Source organism: Rhinoderma darwinii, chromosome 1 (assembly GCF_050947455.1).
Source record: "Rhinoderma darwinii isolate aRhiDar2 chromosome 1, aRhiDar2.hap1, whole genome shotgun sequence".
Classification (NCBI taxonomy): Eukaryota; Metazoa; Chordata; class Amphibia; order Anura; family Rhinodermatidae; genus Rhinoderma; species Rhinoderma darwinii.
Genome location: NC_134687.1, coordinates 160,917,706 through 160,936,585, shown reverse-complemented (window position 1 = coordinate 160,936,585; position 18,880 = coordinate 160,917,706).

The following is an 18,880-nucleotide window of genomic DNA, read 5'->3' as shown; positions in this document are numbered from 1 at the left end:
GTTGGCGCTGTGGGAAATAAAATAAAATATAGCCATAAAGTTAAAGTGGTCTTCTTACAAACACATGTGTCCCCTATCCACAGGATAGGAGATACATGTTTGATCGCTGGGGGTCTGACCACTGGGACCCCTAGCAATGAGGAGTTGATTTTGGAGGACCGAAAGTCCCCCAAAGTGCTCCATGAGAATGGAGCACTGTTGCGCATGCTCAACCAGCTCTCCATTCAATTCTATGGAGCTGCCGGAGACAGCGGTCCCAGAAGTCCCATAGAAATGAACAAAGCACTGGCCGAGCATGTGCACCAGCGCTGCATTCTCATAAAGCACTTTGGGGGACTTTCAGTCCCCTGTTCTCCTCATGGCTGGGTGTCCCAGCCGTCGGACCCACAGCGCTAACATATGGATTCCCTATCCTGTGGATAGGGGATACGTGTGTTTTGTTGGAAAACCTCTTTGAATTAAAAGTTTTAGCGTATACTGCACTCTGTTTATTCTTTGAACTCAATCATAAAACAGTATGCTGTACGCTCTTAAGAACCCCCCTAGAGGCTGCTGCAGGCTGTGGATTTAAAGCTCTGCATCTGAAAAATGGGCGCTATAAGAATATTATAAGAAATGAATCTACACAGAAATTTTGACCTATTGAAATGAAAAACAAATATGGCGTAAAATTACCAAAAATTTAGGTGACTCTTTATTATGAAAATCAATTTGCTAATTGCAATTCATCTTTAGAACATTATTGATTTATATTTAACCTTATCTAGTATAGCATTTTAATTGAAAAACAGAAAATAGGACCATTGTTTTGATCTCTTTATACAATCAATCCAGACATTAGATTTCATCATAACTAAAAGATACCCAAAAGGCATGCCTAAAAACGAGCTGTAATTAATAAAGCAATAGAACACTTGCTTTATTTTCATAAGGCCAATTAGGAGTGCCAAACACGATCCTGGAATGCATTACAGAATACACTTGGGGTTGACTTAGGTAGTCAGGGAATTGAGAATAGTAATTTCTTCCTCAGGCAATGCGAGCTTTCAATTCTGCTACCTTGCTCTCACGAGAGATATGGCTATATTAAAGGAGTGTTGCAAAAAATGGAGTGTGGATATGAATTTTAGACACAATGTGCAGATGTACTAATACTGTCTACGTTTTAATCAGTGTAACCTTAGACAAGGCAGTCAGAAAATGCGCCAAACTTATCAAAGTGCGCTGTATGATCAATTTGGAGCATTTGCTAGACATGTTAGACACTTTTCCCTTCATTATACCAGCTATTGGTTGGCTTGGTTCACACCTGTTTTTGGCACATTTTTGGCACACAGTGTTGCATTTTAGCCCACTCCCGCTTTTCAATAGACTGCTCCCCTTTCTCGCTAAACCACAACCCTTGTCGAGCGTAGCGCAAAATGTGTCTAAAATAGTTAATAAATATGGGGCACAACATGTACGTCAGAATTCTGCCTCAATTGAAGCTATAATTCTGGAACATTTTGAAAAGCAAATCTGCCCCATTATGTACTTATATGCACTGTACTTACCTGTCCTTAAATCTATTTTTACCTAAAATCTAATTTTGTGTCAATTATCAGTGAAAATATGTATCAATACCTTTTCTGAAATAGTCATAAGACCAATGCATTTTAGAAGAGGACATGAACAAGATTAATAGGGTCATTTTCATGTCTACTATAGACTTGTATTGAGTGAACCATGCATGCTCGGCCATGACACCACACAACTCCTTCCATCTCAGCCGTCTATTCTAGCTATTGATGGTGGTCCCAGCTGCTGGAGCACTACTGATCTGATATTTATCACCAATCCTGATATACTCAGGTGATAAATGTTAATAATGGGCAAAACCCCTTTAAGTATTTATGGATTGATGCCATCGCAACTGTACCTTCTGTTGTGTAAAGTTAGTCATATTAATTAAATAATGAATATAGTACTCCTGCATCTGGCATTGGCAAGTTATTAGTGGGCACGGATACATTTTTCGCTTTTACTTTGTCCTCTACTATTTTATTTAGAAAGCCTATGTCTGATTTCTCTTTCTCATTATTTCACTCAGCTCCCTTATAATTGCTAGCAAATTTTTAACATTGTGTATTTTCTCGCAACCTTAAGCACATATGTTAGTCTATTTAGGAGCACTGTTTAGAGTCACAAAAATAGTATAATATAATTTGTGCATATCATTATGGCATTTCCGGAAACCAACAATAGTGCTTACATTACTTACATTGTTACAATTGTACCTTAATTGGACACTAACTTTTCAAACAATTTATGCAAATCTAATGGTATACCTGATATAGAACAACTTTGCAATTTACTTAATTAAAATTTTGATGTTTTATCCATGCAAATTCTGTATGAATTTACTGCCACTAGGTGTCACTCTTCCTGTAATCTTCTGTCCACCTTCTGTTGTCAAGCAAGCAAAAAATATCCCTGGTTACAGAGCAGAATTGACAAGCAACAGAAGGTGGGGGTTTGTGACTTCACTGCCTGTCCATACAAATCTATGGAGAGGGGAGGGGGAGCAGGAGAAGGGAGCAGAGATAGAGTGTCAGCAACAGATATGCTACATACAAGTCTATGTATAGGGGAGGGGTAAGAAGGGGGAGGAAGCAGGAGCAGAGTGAGAAAGACACAAGATCTCTATGTCACCCCAGTGCTGGATTCTCCGCTACAATGCTCATTACTGCTGTATAATCTCCTCCATGCTGCTACAGCTTCTATATATGTTATAGAGATAGGAGAGCAGGATTTTCTTCTTCTATGTGTGCAGTGAATAGAAGACATGATAGCAGTTAGGCTTGGCCACTAGCTCAGAGACAACTGAGAAACAGTGATAGCCTGCAGAGGGGAAAACTGCTAAAAATGCAGAATACAAGTCATATAATGGCCAGAAATTATGTTATTCCACATGTACACACATATGACCGCCTCTTCTGAAAAGTCACCTGGAAAATTAGGTACGCTTTAATTAAAACAGCTACAAAAAATATTACAAAAATATTATTTAGCCTCAACGACCTAATGATATTGCACACTAATAAAATTTGTCACAAATAACTATAATATGTTTTTTTCTACTTGATTAATTGAAAATGGTTCATAAATTCTGCTTTATAGGGTCAATCTATTATATACACTACTCAGTGTTTAGCATATTTAAACTAAGCTTGATAAAAAACAAAAAGAGAGAGACGGCGCTCCTCTAAGGTGATATTGTATGGGCAAGTGATATTTTCATGCAAAGGTGAGTGCCGATAGACTCACCTGATCCAGTTGTGCAAGATCGTCAGCACAACTTAACTTTGCTGCTCGTCAGGTGACTTCACCTTAGTCTCCGACACACTGTGCTAACCTCTGGAGCAGACCCATGGTTGATAGCTCCAATTGCTGAGGTTTCTTTATCATGGTCATATGAAATGTAGAACCTAGGAAAAAAATGCTCCGTGCATCGGGCGCTCTTGTGTGGGTGGTTCAGTAATTCCACAGAACCATCAGATGAGACTTAAAACAATTTATTTCTGAACATACTAAAAAACAATAAAAATTGCTGCTGCAACGCGTTTCAACCTCGTACTGAGGTCTTCATCAGGCATATAAATTTTCAGACAAACATCATCTTAAATAGCCGTGTCATGTAGTTCACACGTGGGTCAAACAATCAAGGTTGAAGTTCATTGTGGGAGTTTTACTAGAGGTACGTGTGAGTCATATTCCTCAGTTCTAGACTTTTATTAGTGTCTCTGTGGATACTTTGTTATTTTATTTAGTTCCAAACTTTTGTTGGTATCACTTATGGATACTTTATTAAAAGTATCTATTTGTTTGTTTTGAATTATGTTTCTAAGCACAGAATAACGGAGCAAACTGATTATTATACCGTTTTTTATATACTTTCTATGATTTACAACTTTATTTACTCCATATGTAATGTGCTGTTGTATGAATTTCACCAATCATATGATACTCATGTCTCTATATCAGAGATGCATTGTGCTTAGATAGATTGTCTAACTGTGCTCTATCTGTGTCACTGTTAGGATGAATCTGTCATTGATTTTGCTGGCTCACCTTCAATAAGCCCCGGAACGCCGTGATCCGCCGGGCAACGTGAAGAGGAAGGTTTTGTTGATTATCTATTCTTATTTTTTTATTTTGATTTTTCTTGCAACCTATTTTGGGGGTTGTTCCCAAAGAAAGCAATATATTATTGTTTATTTAACAACTCCCAAAAGAGGTTGCATTGATTCGAGTTCACTCACAAGAAAAATCAAAACAAAAAATAAGAATAAGAATAGATAATTAACAAAACCTCCCTCTTCATGTCGCTCGGCGGTGTGTGGATCCCCGGCGTACCGGGGCTTATCGAAGGTGAGCCAGCAAAAAAAAATGAAAGATTCATCCTAACAGTGACACAGATAGAGCACAGTTAGACAATCTATCTAAGCACAATGCATCTCTGATATAGAGACATGAGTATCATATTATTGGTGAAATTCATACAACAGCACATTACATATGGAGTAAATAAAGTTGTAAATCATAGAAAGTATATAAAAAACGGTATAATACTCAGTTTGCTCCGTTCTTCTGTGCTTAGAAACATAATTCAAAACAAACAAATAGATACTTTTAATAAAGAATCCATAAGTGATACCAACAAAAGTTTGGAACTAAATAAAATAACAAAGTATCCACAGAGACACTAATAAAAGTCTAGAACTGAAGAATATGACTCACACGTACCTCTAGTAAAACTCCCACAATGAACTTCAACCTTGATTGTTTGACCTGCGTGTGAACTACATAACACGGCTATTTAAGATGATGTTGTCTGAAAATTTATATGCCTGACGAAGACCTCAGTACGAGGTTGAAACGCGTTGCAGCAGCAATTTTTATTGTTTTTTAGTATGTTCAGAAATCAATTATTTTAAGTTTCATCTGATGGTTCTGTGGAATTACTGAACCACCCACACAAGAGCACCCGATGCAAGGAGCATTTTTTTCCTAGGTTCTATATTTAAACTAAGAAAATGCTTAACAATTTTTTCCAGCAAAAGCAATCTATCCTGCAACTAGATCTTATTATGACATGTGTACATGAATATATGTCTATAGTCCCTGTATACTCATTAGACTGCTCTGTCCATAGATCAAGGAGAGCCAGACTCTTAGAAGAAAGCGCCATGTCAACAGAAGGTCCTTGCATTTCATTCATAGAAAACAATTCTACAAGCACATGGGAGAAAGCAGCACAAAGACACTAAAGCTGCTCTAGCTGCTTCTTGTTCCTATTGTTTAATACTTTGGTCTCATTGAACACACCCTGTCTGAGGCAGTGAGCGAAACAAATGAGAGTTGCATTCTTATTTATGTAACCGCTGCCATGTTTAGATTTTGCCAAATTGCCCACGGCTGAACCGTAGCTATTTCAGCCAAGCAATCAATGCTTGCAAAGGAAAACTTTCCCAGTTTTTCAATATATTCCATCAGCCTGCCAGGTCTTGTGACACATTGTGAAACATAAGCTTTAAAATAGACAGATTCTATGGCAGAAATCTCTCCATTGCTCTTCCTGTGGGGATTACACGGGCATTTCCACTTGCTGTAGTATAAGCATTGTAAGGTCTTTTTGGCTATAAGTACTGGACATGTTGCCAGATAGTAAAAGCACACAGTGGACTGCTGCTATCAACACATCAACAATGCTACCGTCTAAATGTCACACTCTTATAATGGAACTAGTTAGCACTCTCGCAGCTAAACACCAATGTTTTCAGGGCATTTTTAGTAAAATAAAGCAAAACAGAAATATTGTCCTTTCAGCACTAAACTAACAGGACACAACATTTAAAATGAAATAATATTATTATACTAATGGGTCATCCAAAATACCAATTTTTATTAAATGTCAATAATACAAAGAAGTGAAATTACTGGGGTTTTGGCCGCTGGGACCCTTCCCAATTCCAAGAACAAAACAGTCCAAACCATTAAGGGGGAAATAGCTACACATGCACATTGAAATCAAAATAAGTCTTGGAAATCTTTCTTTAGAAGTAAAGGGTTCATTTACTTCTGCATTGCTGTCTGGGTCCAGCCCATTTGTGAATGGATATCAGTCCCTTCTGGGTTTGTTTTTGTTGGTTTTTTTGTTTCAAATCTTTTTTTTATTTATATATTTAACAGTCAACATAAGCAAACAATATTGGATACATCCAATTAGTGTAAAATAAAAGTTATGTTAATGTATTTCAGTACATTTTCTTATCTTTGCACATATGTAATCAATTTATGATATTAAATTATCATTGTAATAAACAATACAGAACAAAATACAAGTCTGTGTCCAGATTCTTAACATTTTCAAATCTTGTATGACTAGAAAGGGTCAATATGAAATTTGGAAAGCAAGAGTCTAGAATATAGTTGGCCTTCGAGATCAGGTCATGTACATATAATCTCAAGTGTCACTATTCAGACGTACACCGCGTTCCAAATTAGGCAAATGTTATTTTTCGCTGAATTTCCTAAATAGTCGATGCAAATGACAGTCAGTATAATCTTCAAGCCATCAACAGTTGGAGTGTAATGCAAATTTTATTGAACAAATCTCCTAATGATAACAGATTTTTTTTAGAAGTAAAAAACTCAAAATGCACTGTTTCAAATTATTATGCACAACAGAGATCAAAACATTTTAAAGGTTGTAAAGAGAACTAAAATGGTAATTTGTTGAATTTGCAGCATCAGGAGGTCATATTTACAGAAATCAAAATCTCTTTCAATCAAAAAAAACTTAACAGGCCAAGTTACATGTTAACATAGGACCCCTTCTTTGATATCACCTTCACAATTCTTGCATCCATTGAATTTGTGAGTATTTGGACAGTTTCTGCTTGAATATCTTTGCAGGATGTCAGAATAGCCTCCCAGAGCTTCTGTTTTGATGTGAACTGCCTCCCACCCTCATAGATATTTTGCTTGAGGATGCTTCAATGGTTCTCAATAGGGTTGAGGTCAGGGGAACATGGGGGCCACACCATGAGTTTCTCTCCTTTTATGCCCATAGCAGCCAATGACACAGAGGTATTCTTTGCAGCATGAGATGGTGCATTGTCATGCATGAAGATAATTTTGCTACGGAAGGCACGGTTCTTCTTTTTGTACCACGGAAGAAAGTGGTCAGTCATAAACTCTATGTACTTTGCAGAGGTCATTTTCACACCGTCAGGGACCCTAAAGGGGCCTACCAGCTCTCTCCCCATGATTCCAGCCCAAAACATGACTTCGTCACCTCCTTGCTGATGTCGCAGCCTTGTTGGGACAAGGTGGCCATTCACCAACCATCCACTACTCCATCCATCTGGACCATCCAGGGTTGCACGGCACTCATCAGTAAACAACACGGTTTGAAAATTAGTCTTCATGTATTTCTGAGCCCACTGCAACCGTTTCTGCTTGTGAGCATTGTTTAGGGGTGGCCGAATAATAGCTTTATGCACACTTGCAAACCTCTGGAGGATCCTACACCTTGAGGTTCGCGGGACTCCAGAGGCATCAGCGGCTTCAAATACCTGTTTGCTGCTTTGCAATGGCATTTTAGCAGCTGCTCTCCTAATCCTACTAATTTGTCTGGCAGAAACCTTCCTCATTATGCCTTTATCTGAACGAACCCGTCTGTGCTCTGAATCAGCCACAAATCTTTTCACAGTACGATGATCACGCTTAAGTTTTCTTGAAAAATCAAATGTTTTCATACCTTGTCCAAGGTATTGCACTATTTCACGCTTTTCGGCAGCAGAGAGATCCTTTTTCTTTCCCATATTGCTTGAAACCTGTGGCCTTTTTAATAATGCGGAACGTCCTTCTTAAGTAGATTTCGTTTGATTGGGCACACCTGGCAAACTAATTATCACAGGTGTCTGAGATTGATTACAATGATCCAAAGAGCCCTAAGACACAATACCATCCATGAGTTTAATTGAAAAACTAATAATTAAATGTTTATGACACTTAAATCCAATGTTCATAATAATTTGGAAAACGGTGTATATCTACCAAAACCATTCGGGTCAGACTGGAAATCAAGCCAGGGGCTCCAGATTTTCATATATTTCTCCAAGTTTTTCTGTGCTCTGAAATTCAGCTCCTCCATTCTAGATATTTGCGCCACTGTCTTGAGCCAATGTGTTATAGTAGGTGGTACTTCTTTGCGCCAGTACAAAGGAATCATTGTTTTGGCTGGCAAAAGCAAGTGAGACCACAGAGATTTATTCGGAAGAATATTGGAACCTGGAGAGTAGTTCAAGAACAGCAGGGTGGTGATAGGGAAGGAGCACATGGGCATATAGATTTCACTATGTGTTCTACCTTACGCCAGAAAGGTTTTATGAGATCACAATCCCACCATATGTGAGTATAAGATCCATGTTGAGCAAGACATCTCCAACAAGCTGAAGAGATTGTGTTATCAATTCTGTGAAGTAGTTCCGGAGTTTTATACCACCTACTTACTAGCTTATAATTTATTTCTTGTAGATTTATACACCTTGATGGACCAATACTAAGCTTATATATTTGTGCAATCTCCGAAGGCTCAAATTTGATACTCAACTATTTTTCCCAGGATGTAATGTAAGGTAGTGTAAGGGTCACATTCATAGAGATGAGTTTCTCATATATTATGGATGTCATTTTGGGAATTGGTTGCGGAGAGGATTCGTACCATGTCAGTGGCCTACTCATGGAACCTTGTTTCAGTAAGTACTTCTAATTTTTTATTATTTGGTTGTAGTATATCTGATTCAGATGTGCCTGAGGGAATTTCATCTGCAAGTATGTTAACGTGTGTATTTTCCCATCTTGTAGAATATCGCCTATGGGTGCCTCCCCTAGTCCAACTTGAAGTGAAGCTGTGTTACTAGTAACCAAGTCCTGCAGTCCTTTCAGATCTCCCAGTTTTACTAGTGGTTGTAACATCTATGGACGTGGACTGTCGACCTGAAGGCCGCGGCCATGGATGAGTGAGTGTCGGGCGGCATCTCCTTCCTGGGAGATGCCAGCACTCCCTTCCGCTTCAAGGTACTGGCTCCCGCAGGGTGCGCGCGCGCGTGCTCGGCCTTAAAGGGCCAGTACGCGCACATGCAGAATATCTGCAAATTAGCCCAGAATGCCTCTGGACTATAAAAATCATTGCCTGAGCATTGTTGTCGTTACCCTAGTTTGTCTCTGCAAATGGTCTCCTAAGTGTCTTCCAGTTCCCAGTGTTCCCGTTCCTGCTTCCAATACCCCGTCTCCCGTGCTACTGTGCCCCTGTGCCTTAAAGTGTTGGAGTCGTGTTGTGCTCTTTCCTGCATCTGCTGTGTTGCACCCGCCTGGTGCTTGCCTACTGCCGGAGCCTCAGCTCAGCCTGAAACCACCGATACTGTCTACGTTGCCTCAGGTACCCTTTCCAGAACTATAGACATTGCCTATACCTGCTTGGCCAGTTGCTATCCCGCTACGCGGTATGGCCCAGTGAGTCCACACCCCGCGCCGTGACAGTGGTGATGGGTCTGGGCTAATATGAAGGTTGATATGCGGGTAAGGGTTTGTGTCAATGGAGCTCCATTTAATTCTTCTTCTATAGATATAGATAATTTATTTCTAGAACTTGAATGCCAATCCAAGATTCTACTAAATTGGATAGCACGTCTGCATGTCAGTGAAGTTTATTCCTCCTTGGTATTTTGGGCGAGTTAGCGTCCTTAAAGCTACCCTATGACCTGTCTTATTGCAGGCAAATTTCAACAGTTTACTATGGAGCTTCTGAAAAAACATTTGTGGTAGGTAGATGGGCATAGTTTGTAGCAAATAGTCTATTTTGGGGGCTATTCACATTTTAATTAAGTTACACCTCCCTATCCAAGATAGGAGAGGAGTATAATTAAATTTATACCATGAACCCGGAGACGAGGATATTTTGAGTCCTAAGTATGTTATGAAATCTGGAGACCAAGAGATTTGGGGCGTTTTTTGAGCTAACAGGATTTCCCTTTTGGAACATGTTATGTTATAATGTTACATAGTTCATATGGTTGAAAAAAGACACATGTTCAAACAAGGGATGGGAAAGGGGAAGTAAAAAATTTCTACACATAGGAGATTATAATTTTTTGTTCTAGGAAATTATCTTAGCCTTTTTTAAAGTCATCTACTGTCCCTGCTGTGACCAGCTCCTGCGGTACCATCTAGCTGGGAAAATACTGAGTAAAAAAAAAAAATCCATTGAAATGAAGGGTTACATATTTACATAGTACGGTTGAAAAAAAGACACATGTCCATCAAGTTCAAACAAGGAATGGGAAAGGGAAGGGAAAAAAATTCTACACATAGGAGCTAATATTTTTTTGTTCTAGGAAATTATCTCAGCCTTTTTTAAAGCCATCTACTGTTGCTGCTGTGATCAGCTCCTGTGGTGACTATTCCATAGATTCACAGTTCTCACAGTAAAGAAGGCTTGTCGCCTCTCCAGGTTGAACCTTTTTTTCTCCAGACGGAGGGAGTGCCCCCTTGTTTTTTGAGGGGGTTTTACATGGAACAGGATTTCACCGTATTTTTTGTATGTGCTATTAATATATTTATATAAGTTAATCATGTCCCCCCTTAGTCGTCTTTTTTCAAGGCTAAATAGGTTTAGTTATTTTAATCGTTCCTCAAAACTTAGATTCTCCATGCCCCTTATTAGCTTTGTTGCTCTTCTTTGTGCTTTTTCTAACTCCAGGGCATCCTTTCTATGAACTGGAGCCCAGAACTGAACTGCATATTCTAGATGAGGCCTCACTAATGCTTTGTAAAGTGGTAATATTACATCCCTGTCCCGCGAGTCCATGCCTCTTTTAATACACGACAATATCTTGCTGGCCCTTGAAGCAGCTGATTGACATTGCATGCTGTTATTTAGTTTATGATTTACAAGTACACCCAGATCCTTCTCAACAAGTGACTCCCCCAGTGTAGCTCCCCCTAGGACATATGATGCATGCAGGTTGTTCGTACCCAGGTGCATAAATTTACATTTATCTACATTATACCATTTGCCAAGTGGACGTCCAAACACTCAGTTTGTTTAAATCCGCTTGCAATTCACGAACATCTTCCATAGACTGAACATTACTACATAGCTTGGTGTCATCTGCAAAAATAGACATAGTGCTATTAATCCCATCCTCTATATTATTAATAAATAAGTTGAATAATAGTGGTCCCAGCCCTGAACCCTGTGGTACACCACTTATAACCGGGGACCATTCAGAGTAGGAATCATTGACCACAACTCTCTGGATACGGTCCTTGAGCCAATTCTCAACCCAATTACAAGCTATACTTTCTAAACCTATAGTCCTTAATTTACCCATTAGACGTCTATGAGGGACAGTGTCAAATGCCTTTGCAAAGTCCAAAAACACTATATCCACAGCGGCCCCTCTGTCTAGGCTACTGCTCACCTCTTCATAAAAACAAATCAGGTTGGTTTGACAGCTTCTGTCCTTAGTAAAACCGTGCTGGCTGTCACTTATAATACTATAAATTGTCACATAATTCTGTATATAGTCCCTCAATAGCCCCTCAAACATTTTCCCCACAATGGATGTCAAGCTTACTGGTCTATAATTACCCAGGAAAGACCTAGAACCCTTTTTGAAAATAGGCACCACATTTGCCCTGCGCCAGTCTCTTGGCACTATACCAGTCACTAGAGAATCTCTAAATATTATGAAGAGGGGGACAGAAATTACTGAACTAAGTTCTTTAAGGTGTAACCCATCTGGTCCTGGGGCCTTGTGTACATTTATTTTGTTTAATTTAGCTTGGACCATATCTACATTCAGCCAATTCAGTATATCAACTGATATATTAACAGCACTGGCACCGGCTACATCAGCTGCTCTTTCTTCTGTTGTATGTACAGAGCTGAAGAACCCATTTAGTAACTCTGCCTTCTCTTGATCCCCTGTTACCAACTCCCCATTACCACTATCAAAGGGTCCCACATGTTCAGATCTTGGCTTTTTTGCATTTATATACTTGAAGAATCTTTTGGGATTTGATTTACTACCCTTGGCCACCTGCCTTTCATTTTGTATTTTTGCTGATTTTATTACCTTTTTACAAATTTAATTAAGCTCTTTATAATTTACAAAGGCTACATCTGTACCCTCAGATTTGTATTTTTCAAATGCCCTTTTTTTGTCATGTATTGCCCTTTTTACAGAATGTGTAAGCTATGTGGGGTTTAATTTTAGTTGTTTATACTTGTTACCTATAAGAATAAATTTTGCACTATAATTACCCAAAGTAGATTTGAAAATCTCCCATTTATCATTTGTCCCATTATTTGACATTAGTTCTTCCCAGTCTATATCCTGAATTGCAGCCCTCATCCTGGGGAAATTAGCCTTCTTAAAATTAAGTGTTTTTGCCCTTCCAGCCTGTGTTTGTTTTTTACAGTAAAAGTAAAATGTAACTATATTGTGATCACTGTTACCGAGGTTTTCACGAACATTGACATTCCCAACAAGCTCTGCATTATTAGAAATGACCAGATCCAACAGAGCTTCACCTCTAGTCGGGTCTTCCACAAACTGGCCCATAAAATTTTCCTGCAACAGTTTGAGGAAATTTCTCCCCTTTGCAGTTGAAGCCGAACCATGACACCAATTAATATCCCGGTAATTAAAATCTCCCATTATCACTACAGTACCCGCCTGTGCAGCCCGCTCCATCTGTTTATATAGCTGAATTTCCATCTCTTCAGTTATATTGGGGGGATCTAAAGATTACACCAAAAGTAATTAATTCAGTGTTTACCTCCCTTTGTAATTCTACCCACAAGTTTTCAACCTCCTCACAATCTTCACCCTCTAATGTCTCTTTCACACTCACCTTCATATCACTTCTCACATACAGACATACACCACCGCCTTTCCTATTCGCCCTGTCTTTCCAAAACAGTGTGAAACCTTGTAGATTTACAGCCCAGTCATGTGAAGAGTCTAGCCATGTTTCAGCAACACCAACTATATCTATATTTTCTTCTAGTATCAAGGCCTCCAGCGCCCCTGTTTTGCTTGCTAGACTTCTGGCATTTGTGAACATACACTTTAACTTGCCTTTAAATATTTCACTTTCAGTATCCATTTGTTAACTTGCCTGAAGAAGGAGCCTGTGTGCTCTGAAAGCTTGCATATAGAACTTTTATGGTTAGCCAATAAAGGTATCATACCTATTATACTTTTGTCTTTTTTGACACAAAAGTATTTAACATTTCATACTTTCAGTATCAGAAATTTGATTATTAGACATTATTTGGGCATTTTTATTTTTATTTTCATTGCTGTTTTGTAACGAAAGGATCTCCTCATCCTGTTGCCTAGTCCTCTCCCCACAGTCTGTTTCTCCCCCCACCAATATAGTCTGACCCCTCTCTAACCTGACTACCCCTTTATTTTCTACATTGGCCTCCCTCCTTAGCCCTAGTTTAAATACTCAGCTAGAATTCTCTCCCCCAGCACAGCAGACCCCCTTCCATTTAGGTGCAAATCATCTGCAGAATACAGTTTGTACCCCAGAGAAAAGTCAGCCCAGTGCTCTAGGAACCTAAAGCCTTCTCCTCTACACCAAGACTTAAGCCATGCATTTAACTCCCTGAGCTCCCGCTGTCTTTCTTGTGATGCGCACGGCACAGGCAGTATTCCTAAGAATACAAACTTGGAGGTCCTTCCCTTCAGCTTGTAGCCTATTTCTTTAAAATTATTCTTAAGGCTCCACCTACCATTTATTGTCGTGGGTACCTACATGGACCACAACAGCTGGATCATCACAAGCCCCTCCCAGCAATTTGTCCACCCGTTCCACCACATGCCGAAGCCTGGCACCAGGGAGACAGCAAACCATTCGGTTGAGGCGGTCTTGGCGACAAATTATTCTATCCGTCTTCCTGATTATAGAATCCCCTACTACTATCAATTGTCTTGCCTTACCAGCATTACCATCCCGCCGATTACTAGCTGGGCTGTTCTCCCGGCTGTTAGGGAGATCAGTATCCACTAGGGCTGCCATTTCTGAAACTGACACCCTCGCATCATCACCCAACTTGGCAATTTTGCTTGGAATATCAGAAACAGGATTGGCCTTCCTTTTCTTGGACCCCTTTCTACTGCCCCTAACTACATTAACCCAGCTACTTGCCTGATCCTGCTCACCCATGTCTGCACCTTCCAGTTCTACACCGCTAACTGCGTGCTCCGTGAGCAGCATGCTACACTCATGATTGTCTATCGTCCTCAGTGTTGCATTCTGCTCCTCCAGATCTCTAATGCGAGCTTCCAGGTGACCAACATGCTCACATCTGCCACAGAGGTATTCACCCTGGAACTCTGGCTCTTAGAATATGGTAACACAAAAACGATTTTTTACAAAACTTATTTTATTGTGCAAACGCCATAAGACATAAAAAAAACTATAAACATATGGTATCGCCGTAATCATATCGCCCCACAGTATAAAGTGAATATGTCATTTATAGCGCACAGTGAACGCTGTAAAAAAATAGAATAAAAAAACAAATTGTAGATTTGCTATTTTTTAGTCATCACGCCACTTAAAAATAGAATAAAAACTGATCAAAAAGCCACATGCACCCCATGAAAACTACAATGAATTCCTCAAGGGGTCTAGTTTCCAAAATGGGTCACTTTTTGGGGGTTTCCACTGTTTTGGCACCACAAGATCTCTTCAAACCGGACATGGTGCCTAATAAAAAGGAGGCCTCAAAATCCACTAGGTGCTTCTTTGCTTCGAAGGCCGGTGTTTCAGTCCATTATCACACTAGAGCAACATGTGGGATATTTCTCAAAACTGCAGAATCTGGGCAATAAGTATTGAGTTGCGTTTCTCGGGTAAAACCTTTTGTGTTATAGAAAAAAATTGTAGAAATAGGATTTTCTGACAAAAAAAAATAAATGTCAATTTCCCCTCTACTTTGCTCTAAATTCCAACACCTAAAGGAATCATAAACTTTCTAAATGCTGTTGTGAATACTTTGTGGGGTCTAGTTTCTAAAATGGGGTGTTTGATAGGGGTTTCTAATATATAGGCCCCTCAAAGCCACTTCACAACTGAACTGGAACCTAAAAAAATAAATAAATGAGGCAATACTTCGCTTCTTACATTATACTGATAATGAGCAGCGCCCACCCCGAGATGATCCCAGTTTTGACCGTTTGTATAAACGGAGACCCCTATTAGACCATTTCAGTGCCCGGTTTTCTCAAGCATACACCCCCGAGAAGTGTATTTCTATTGATGAGTACTTGGTAGATTTTAAAGGGAGGCTGCCGAGTAAGAGGGCAAGGTATGGCGTGAAGATGTATAAGCTGTGCGAGAGTGCATCAGGGTATACATACAAATTTAGGATATATGAAGGGAAGGACAGCAGTATTCAGCCCCCAGAATGCCCCCCCCCCCCTTACTGGGAGTTAATGCAAAATTTCTGTGGGATTTGGTGCACCCACTGCTGGACCAGGGTTACCACCTCTACCTGGATAATTTTTATACCAGCATCCCCCTCTTCATGTGCCTCGTTTCCAGAAGTACTGCGGCATGCGGCACTGCTAGAAGAAATCTGAGAGACCTCCCTAAGACTCTGCAGGGTAAACACTCAGAAGGGGTGAGAGCAGGGCTCAATCTAGCAGCAATATATTGTGTGTCAAGTACAAGGACAAGAGAGATGTCCTTGTATGGACAAGAATACATGGCCACACCAGTACCCACGTACCGTACGAGGTACCAGTACAGAGACCCCCAAACCAGACTGCATCCTGGACTACAATAGGTACATGGGAGGGGTGGACTTGTCAGATCAAGTCCTGAAGCCCTACAGCACCATGCGGTGTGGTATAAGAAGCTAGCAGTGCACATCATTATCAAGAACCTAATCTTTAGGGACCAAGAAGGGGTGGGGCACCCAGTACTTCTGGAAGCGAGGCCACAAGCATCATACCAGGGCAACACTTTCCAGAAGAAGTTCCCCGAACTGGCAAGAAGGGAAAAAGTCAAAAGAGGTGCAAAGTCTGCTATAAGAGGGGGATAAGGGAGGACACAATATATCAATGTGACACGTGTCCCGAAAAACCAGGGCTCTGTATGAAAGTGTTTTCAAATTTACAATACATCCCTTAGATTTTGAATCTACCCTGACGCCCTCCGCACAACTTATCCCCCTCATCTTTCCCTTCTGAGCCCTGCTGTGTGCCCAGGCAGCTGATAACAGCCACATGTCGGGTTTTGCCGTACCCAGGAGAACCCATATTACAGTTTATGGGGTGTATATCTCTGGTGGCGCATGCTGGGCACAATATATTGGACAGTGAAATGGCATAGATATATAGAAAATGGCAAATCTCACACTGCATTACCTTTTACACAATACCTGTGTGTCAAAATGCTCACTACACCTCTAGATGAATGTCTTAAGGGGCGTAGTTTTTAAAATGGGGTCACTTCTCAGGGGTTTCAACTGTACTGGTACCTCAGGGGCTTATGCATACATGACTTAGCACCAGAAAAGCTCCAGTACGCCAAATGGTGGTCCTTTCCTTCTGAGCCCTCCCATGGGCCCAAATGGCAGTTTATCACCATAAATTGGGTATTGCCGCACTTAGGACAAATTGGGCAACAAAATGGGGTATTTTGTTCCCTGTAAAAAGAACAAATTTTATTGGAAAAAAATAAAAAAAAATTAATTTCACAGCCCAATTCAAATACGTGCTGTGAAAAAACTGTGGGGTCAAAATGGTCACAACAACCATAAATCAATTCCTTGAGGGGTTTAGTTTCCAAAATGGTGTCACTTCTGGTGGGTTCCTATTGCTTTGATATCTCAGGGACTCTGCAAATGCGACATGGCACCCGAAAACCAATCCAGCAAAATCTGGACTCCAACAAACACGTAGCGCTCCTTTCCTTCTGAGCCCTCCCATGGGCCCAAACGGCAGTTTATCACCACAAATGGGGTATTGCCGCACTCAGGACAAATTGGGAAACAAAATGGGGTATTTTATTTCTTGTGAAAATAAGAAATTTTATCAAAAATGACATCTTATTGGAAAAAATTTCATTTTTTAAATTTCACAGCCCAATTCAAATACGTGCTGTGAAAAAACTGTGTGGTCAAATTGGTAACAACAACCACAACAACCATACATGAATTCCTTGAGGGGTGTAGTTTCCAAAATGGGGTCACTTTTGGGGGATTCCTACTGTTTTGGCACCTCAACACCTCTTCAAACCTGGCATGCTGCCTAAAATATATTCTAATAAAAAAGAGGCCCCAAAATGCACTAGGTGCTTCTTTGCTTCTCTGGCTTGTGTTTTAGTCCACGAGCACACTAGAGCCACATGTGGGACATTTCTAAAAACTGCAGAACCTGGGAAATACATATTTAGTAGTGTTTCTCTGGTAAAACCTTCTGTGCTACAGAAAAAAAATGGAATAAAATTGAAATTCAGCAAGAAAAATGAAATTAGCAAATATCACCTCCACTTTGCTTTAATTCCTGTTAAATTCCTAAAGGGTTCAAAAACTTTCTAAATGCTGTTTTGAATACTTTGAGGGGTCTAGTTTTTAAAATTGGGTGTTTATGGGGGTTGCTAATACATAGGCCCCCTCAAAGCCACTTCAGAACTGAACAGGTACCTTAAAAAAAAAGGCTTTTGAAATTTTCTTCAAAATATGAGAAATTGCTGGTTATGTTCTAAGTCTTGTAACGTCCAAGAAAAATAAAAAAATGTTCAAAAAATGATGACAATCTAAAGTAGACATATGGGAAATGTGAACTAGTAACTATTTTGGGGGTTATAACCATCTGTTTTACAAGCAGATGTATATAAATTCAGAAAAATGCAATTTTTTCAAAATTTTCTCTAAATTTTGCCATTTTTCACAAATAAACACTGAATATATCGACCAAATTTTACCACTAACATAAAGCCCAATGTCTCACGAGAAAACAATCTCAGAATCGCTTGGATAAGTTTAAGCATTCCGAAGTTATTCCCACATAAATTTAAATAAGTTTTCAAAAATGGGCTCTGAGCCTTAAGGCCAAAACAAGGCTGCGTCCTTAAAGGGAATGTGTTGCCTGAAAAACATGTTTTTTTTATTTAAATTAAACATATAGTGTGTAGGTGATTAAACATTGTTCCAATTTTTTTTTTTTTTTTCACGAGTCAGGAAATATTATAAATTGGATTCAATTGGATTCAATTTTATAGTATTTACCATTTCTGGTCACTAGATGGAGCCATTCACAAAATTGCAGCATTGCATGTGGTAAAGCAACCACATAGCTTTTCTGCTGCAAATTTTGGGAAAAGTGACTCGCTCTAGTGAGCTCACAGAATCCCCCCTCCCTTATCCTGGCAAGTGCCAGGAGAGGGAGGGGTTTCAATGTCTTCAAACCTCCTTACATTGTGTGCCGCCATTTTCAAAGCGACTACACAGTGGAAGGAGGTTGTACTGCGAGCATACCTGCGAGGAGACGCTCTGAGGAGGACCAGGACCATCGAGGCGGACCAGGACCATCGAGGCGGACCAGGACCATCGAGGCGGACCAGGACCATCGAGGCGGACCAGGACCATCGAGGCGGACCAGGACCAGCGAGGGGACACTTCGAGGACGAGGCGGCCAAGGAAGGACGAGGTGTACCAGTGTGTCGGACGTGGAAGGACGAGCGAGGCGACGGAGGAGGAGCAGCGAGTCGGACGAGGAGGACAAGGAAGGACGAGGTGTAC